Here is a 6,571-nt window from a genome sequence, read left to right as displayed (position 1 = left end):
AGCACGGGTAAGTCCCCCGCCGCCCCGCGGGGCCCGATCCCGCGCCGGCAGGAGTCCCGGGAGGGGGCCTGGGGGCGGCGGCCCTCGCCGCGCAGCGCAGCGCGGGCTCCGGCGGACGGGAGGCTCCGGCGGCCGCCCCGGGCGAGCGGCCCCCCGGCCTCCCCGCGGAGCAGGTGGCGCGCCCTCTTCCTCCTCCGGCAGCGGCCACTGCTCCTCGCGGAGGACCCGGCGGCGGAAGGGGGGCCTCTCCGGCTCCCCCCGGCTCAGCTGGCGTCTGCCCGCCCCCGCGCGGCTGCCTCCCCTGCTGCGCACACCCGGGGGGGCCCGGCCCGGCCCCCTTGCCCGGGTCCCGCCGAGGCCCTCCCCTTTGTGCCTCGAGGGGAGGGCCGCAAGGGGCCGCGAGAGCCCTTCTCTGCCCTTGGGCACCATTTTTCAGGCTCCGCCACCTCTCAGCATGGAGGCGTCACTCCCCCATCATAAGGACTAGTGCCTTGACTCGATCTTGCTGGCATCTCCTTCAGGAACTTGTCTTATCCTGCTTGAAAGCCAGGCTGCCCACCAGGTCGGTGGCGTCATCTTGCCGCAGTGAGTTCCTCAGATTAATCGTATGAAGGGGTTCATTTGTTTATTTATTGGTTCACTGCCTGGCCTTTTTCTCCTTTAAAGAACTCAAAGCAGCTGAAAACATTCTCCTCCTGCTGTTCTCAGTCCCATCCCCACAGCAACAACCCTGTGAGGTAGGCTGGGCTGCGAGTCCGTGCCTGGCCAGTCAGTCACCCGGTCGGCCCCGTGGCTGAGTGGGGACCCGAACCCTGACTGTCCGAGTCCCAGACCCACGCCCTTAAGCCCTGCACCGCGATGGCTCAGGTTCCTCCGCCCAGTCCGGAATGGCCCAGTGGGTGTGTGTGTGGGTGTGTGTGTGTGGGGGGTGGAAATAGCGCCCTCTGTGCCTCCCCACTTCGTGCCTCATTTAGGGTCCTTCGGACAGAACTTTTCTCCGAGGCTTCCTCTGGCCAACAAGCCGCTCCCCAACCCGGCCCGTGTCCGGCGAGGGTGCGCTCGAGGGGGCACTGGAGGAGGAGCGCATGCGCCACCCGCTCCATCGTCCTCGGCCGCGGGGCGGCTCAACGCGCCCTTTAGCTTGCGGAGGCCTCTGGCTCCGGACCATCCGGAGGGGTGTGGGGGGAGGCGCTGGAACGGGTCCCCCTTCCGTGCTGCCTCTTCCGGAGGCGTGCGTGCGGTTGCCTCGAGCACACCTGGCCGAGCCCGCGGTAATTTCTTTCAGCTGAGCCTTTAAAAAGGCAAAAGTCTTGCCTTTTCATGGCTCCTACTGTTGATTGTTGCGTGTTTGCTCTAGTTCTTTCGGCAGCGTACTTTGAAGTGGTGCTTACGATAATCTTATGCTACCTGCCCGGCTTGCTTCGGTCCAAAGACAAGGGCCCCGCGAAGCACGGGAAGGGGCTTTGGGGCCACTCTGCTTCACGTTCCTCCCAGGTTGACGTGTGGCCCAGGACCTGCCCGACCCCCCAACCTGCACTGTGCAGGTGTGCGGAACTGCAGCTCCCATGATCCCCAGCCAGCATGGCCAGGCATAATGGGAGCTGCAGTCCAACTCATCTGGAGGGTGGGAGACTGCTGTGGGAGGCGGAAGGGCCACCCAGAGGGCCACTGGGGAAAGATCCGCTCCCTCTCGGAGGCAGCGGGAGAGCGGGCCTTGGCGGCCGGGCGGACCCGGCAGGGGCTCGGCAGGCCTGGGGGAAGAGGGCCTGGTGGGTGGAGGCCCCGGGGGAGCGGAGAGGTGGCTTCGGGGTGTGCTGCAGCCCCCTCCCAGGTGCACACCCCCCGCGGAGCGACGTGTGGCCAGAGCGCTCCCCCGATGGAGTGGCCCCTGCCCACCCACTCCCACCCCGCCGGGATGGCGAGCGCAAGCCGGTTCTGCGACGCGGTTCCAGTCTGGCGGTGAGTTAAAGTCGGGGGGCGCTGTGTAAGGTCTGCGCGCACTTCCTGTTCCGTGTGCCGCCCGGCTGGGGAGTGTGGTGAATTCAGCTGCCCTTTGGAGGCTGTGATTCCAGAGCGGGGGTTTTGGGGGCGAGATGAGCTTACATGGAACCAACTGGCCCACAAAGTCCCTCTTCTGGGGGTCACCTCGGTCTGCGGAGAGAGCCACGGCTCGGGCGGGAGCGCACCTTTGCAGAAGTCTGGCGCGTCAGCCTGCGCCTTGCACCCGGATGTCACTGGCATGGCAGATCTGTCTTTGTTGCCCCTGAGCTTGGCACGTGGTGCGTGAAGAAGCGCTGAAGAGAAATGTTTGAGATGTTTTACTGTGTCGTTGCAAAAAAATCTTCTGGAAAAACAGATTCAGTAAAATGAGAACCGCTTCAGTGCAGGGCGTCTGGCTTGAGAATGAGACCCAGAAGAGAGGTAGATCAGCTTTCTTCAGCTGTCCTTCCACCAAGAAGAGCCCGTTTTGTGGATGCGGTGGGAACAGACCCTTCAAAGCTTTCCTCCCGGCATTCCCGGGCACTTCTGTGTGTGCCGGTGCTTAGCTCTGTCCTGCAACCGCTGCCTCAAGCTGGTGCCCTCCAGGTCTGTCCACGGCTGGGCCATCCCCAGCCAGCCCCGCGGGCCGGGAGGTGCACGGAGTGGCGGCCCGACACACCTGGCGCCAGGCTGCCCTGTCGCAAGAGCGCTCAGGTAGCCGTGGCAAAACACGCTTTGCGGGCTCACGTGGGCCGTGTCGCTTTAGCGCTGTTCGTGTTTTCCCTTCAGATTCTCCCAGAGTCTTTCCCAGTTTTCTGATCAGCCTCTGATTGGGTTGGGCCAAATCTGCTCGACCTGAGCTGGAAAAGTTTCAGGCGCCCCCGGGGCCCACGCAGTTCACTTTTGTGGGTGCAGAGCAGGCACGGAGAGGACTTCTGGGAGAGGCAGGCGTGGAGCGTGAGGGAGCAGCTGTGGCTCTGGGCGGCTGGGCCGCTGTGGAGCCCCGGAGCAGCCGGGCGGCATGAATGCGTCTTTCATTGGCCGCTTGGCTTCCCCGCCTGCCGTCGTGCAGGCCTGGCCGGCCGGCCCCAACGCACAGCTTCAGGCTCTGCCGCCGGCCCCAGAGCCACCGAGCAGCGCGGAGCTGCCCTCCCCGACAGGACTGCTTGGCACAGGGAGGGGGCCGGAGGCAGCGAGGGCCCGGGAGGGGTGGGCCTGGGCACTCGCCCGCTCAGGGCCTCTCTCCGTCTATTTCTGTCTCTGCCTACTGTGAGAATTCACCTCCACAGACGGTCATGTGTCCTGCACTGGCCCCATTCATAACGGCCTCGAAAATGAGCCGGGCTGCTGCGGGGGGGGGGGCAGCATCCGCACGGCTGGGAAAGCAGCCCAAGGGGCGGCCGGTGGGGTCGCGCTCCGTGCCCTGGCTGGGGGGTGCTGCCCGGATCTGCCGGACTGCAACTCCCAACATCCCCTCCCAGCATGGTTCTCGGGGGCGTGCTAGGGAGCCCGCTCAGCCGCAAAAGGGCCCTTGGCTCTCCACAGCCTCTGCCTGGGGGTGTGGGCCGTCTTCCTTTGCGCTGCGTGTCGGGTCGCAGCTTTGGTCTTCGGGGGACCCAGGACGCTCTGCGTCCCCGTGGGGGGAGCGCCCCTGGCTACCCAGTGCAGCGACTTGCCGGCTGCAAGCAGGAGACCCGCCAGTTCCTCCGACTGCAGCCTTCCCAGGCGTCGTCAGCAGGAAGGCTCCCCTAGCGGCCCTCTGGCTGGGCCGCCCGTCCCAGCTTCGGCCCTCCAGGCAGGCTGAACTGTGCCCCTGGCCCACCCCCACAGACTGGGGCCACGGAGCTGGCACCGGGTTGGGGAGGCTGTCCGTGGGCGCTGGCTTCTTGGGGGCGGGGGCGGCGTGCTCCGCTCTCTGCTGGCCCCCCCAGGTGGATCGCTCTAGCCATGTGTCGGCCACCAGCACCATGCTAACGCGTGGCCACAAAACTTGGAATGGGCCTTCAGTTGGGGTCAGTGGTAGGCGCCAGCGCTGAAAGGGTTAATGACCTCTGCTAGCATTCAGCCTTGGGGTTTGCATTCATTGCTTTCTTTCCTTTGCTAAGATCATGGCTTGCCTCAACCCAGGTTTACAAGTACAACAAGGAGAAGCAGTTACAAAACTTTGAGAGGCCAGAACTAGGTACCCAAAGCTTGTCCAGGACTTGGCCCCTGGGCGGATCCAACCCGTGGCTTCCGCTTCGGTGTAAAAATGGCGTTTCCTCATTGCTCTCGCCGCTGCTGCTGCTGATCGCACGGGGTTCCCGGAACAGGCAGCCCCAGGCTGGGTCAGAAGCGTGGGAAATGGGGGGCCAGAAGGCTTGCAGCCCAGTCGGCGGGCCGGCCTCAGACGTGCCGCGAGGTGCCGGCAGCGGAGTCCCTCTGGGCCGCCGGGCGTTCCCACGGTGGGGGGCAGGCAGGCAGGCAGCGGGAGCGTGGGTGGCCTCTGCCCCCGGTGTGGCCGATGCCGGGGGGCGGGCGGGACCCTTGCCTGCGGCCAGAGGTCTGGGCGGACCAAGCCGGCGTGCCCGAGCTGTCCTGCGCGTGGCAACCGTTCCTGTGCCTGCCGTGGCCTCCAGCAGGCCACGGCTGGCCCATGGAGCGAGGCCGCCGGGCACCCCCGGCCAGGTGGCCCCGCAGCCCTCCCGCGCCGCTTTTCACCGCAGGGAAAATGAGGGACTTTTGGGGGCAGCTGTGTTTCTTCTACCCTACCATAATGCCCCCGAAAATCCTTATTGCTCTTGCAGCATTCTCCGGAGCGGCTGGGCCTGGCGGCACGGCACCTGGTGGGTGGGCCTGGCGGCGCGGCGGCGGCGGCACCGCTTGGATCCCTGCCCAGCCTGTCCCCCTTCCTCTTATTTTTAGCCCTGCCGCGTGCTGCCAAGGCGTGTAAATGGCAGGACGTGTGGCTACCTGTTGATCGACAGGCTTTGTAAGTCGTAAATCCTGAGGACACGTTTGTGCCGCCACCCGTGGCCCTGGGAGCGACGCTGGCCATGGGGATGGGCGGAAGAGGAGGCCGCTCCCCAGGGCTGGGCTTGGGAAGCTCCGGCGGGCCGCCCCTGCGTGTCCAGCGGTGCTGGGCATCCGGCTGCCCCTGGACTGCACTCGCCTTCTGGCCCAAGGCGGCGCAGAGACTGCTGTCCCCCAAGGAGGTGGGCTTTGGCTGCTGTGCGGGGGGGGGCGAACGATTGGGCACTGGGGGCACAGGTGATGGACCGGGAGGAAGGCGGTTCTTCTGCAGACAACCGCCTGATTCCTGTGCGGCCTGTACCCCAGTCTGGCCCTGTCTTGGCTGGGATGGTAGAAACCAGCAACTGGATCGGAAAAATCGGTGCCCGAGGCATAGGCGGACGGTGCCCAGAAAGCAGGAGCGGGGCCGCGGTGTAGCTCTGGCAGAGGTGTTCCTCGCACAGAGGTCCACAGCAGCAACACCCTCGCTCAGCTGGCGAATGCCTTGCCAAAAGCCCGGGAGCCCTGCAGTGGCTGCTGGGTCTGGGTGGCAGCACTCGCCAGGGGCCGCCGGAGGCGAGGCGGCAGGTGTGGCCGGCAGGCGGGAGGGCGGGCGCTGGTGGGCGAACGGTTCCTGCGGTGGCTTCCTGCAAAGCCCCGCTCGTGCTGACTTGCTGAACGGCCGGGCTCAGCGCCCCGAACTCGTCCATCAGGAAAAGGTGCAGGGAGCAGGTGGGCAGGAAACGCGTCCTGCGGAAGGCATTTCCGAAAAGAAACCCGGTTGCCCCTCTGCCAGCTGAGCAAGAGAAGGTCCACTGGGCCCGTCAAGAGGGCAGAGTCGCTGGTGCAGCCGATGAGCGGAGGCTGCCCTGCCTGCCGTTCGCCGAGCGCCTCTGTGGCGCCACTGGGACCACCCCGTGATGCACCGAGAACTGCGTGCCGCACTGCCCTCTGCCCAGGCGGGCCGGGCCTGCACGGCCTGGGGGGAGCAGGCGGCTGCCCACGCCGCGCCTGGCAGCCGGACGGCGGCTTCAGGGCGGGCTCTGGAGCGAGCGGCTTCTTGTGCTCTGGGCGCAGCAGCGTTTCGCCTCCATGAAGGGGAACTGAGGCGGGCCACGGCCCTCTCGCCGGCCCTCCTGCTCCGGCTGCCCCAGCGCATCACGCGCCTCGCCTGCGGCAGGGAGATAATGGTGCCTGAAGTCAACAAAATGTGCACGTGCACGTCTGTGATAAGCCCCCCCGCCCCCACCTCCCACGGCCTGCCTTGCCTCGGGCCATCGGGGCTGCAGGAGCTTGGCGGGGTTGGGCCTGCGGCTGTCCGGATCCAGGTCTGGGCCTCGGCTGGTGCCGTCCACATCCCGGCTCCCGGCTCCTCTCCGCCGTGAGGACACATGCTTCGAATGTGATGGCTGGAATGTGTTTAGAATGGGCAGAAATGATGAGCTGGGCAGAAAAACCTCCTCAGGGAAGGCTTTTTCAAAATCGCCCTCTTTTCAGTGGAACTTTAGCCCTGTATTAGGGTTAGGGGTGTGCCCCAGGGTAGGGTTAGGGTTAGGAAAACGAGGTGTCCTGGCATGGTTTTGATGGTTGGAATGTGTTT

At 65.9% G+C, this 6,571-nt stretch overlaps 1 long non-coding RNA gene across 1 annotated transcript in view; it reads left to right on the top strand.

Moving 5' to 3' along the window:
- The first annotated feature begins 349 nt into the window (after positions 1 to 349).
- Positions 350 to 6,571, top strand: part of LOC123025015 — a 10,739-nt gene continuing 4,517 nt past the window's right edge. Inside the window, exon 1 of the long non-coding RNA XR_006415049.1 lies at positions 350 to 585. This is a non-coding gene — a long non-coding RNA (uncharacterized LOC123025015). The remainder of the gene's footprint in view (positions 586 to 6,571) is intronic.

This window comes from Varanus komodoensis, unplaced genomic scaffold (assembly GCF_004798865.1).
Source record: "Varanus komodoensis strain SLA01 unplaced genomic scaffold, ASM479886v1 scaffold26, whole genome shotgun sequence".
Classification (NCBI taxonomy): domain Eukaryota; kingdom Metazoa; phylum Chordata; class Lepidosauria; order Squamata; family Varanidae; genus Varanus; species Varanus komodoensis.
Note: the sequence above shows the minus strand (reverse complement) of the source record. Positions and strands in the feature narration are given on the sequence as shown.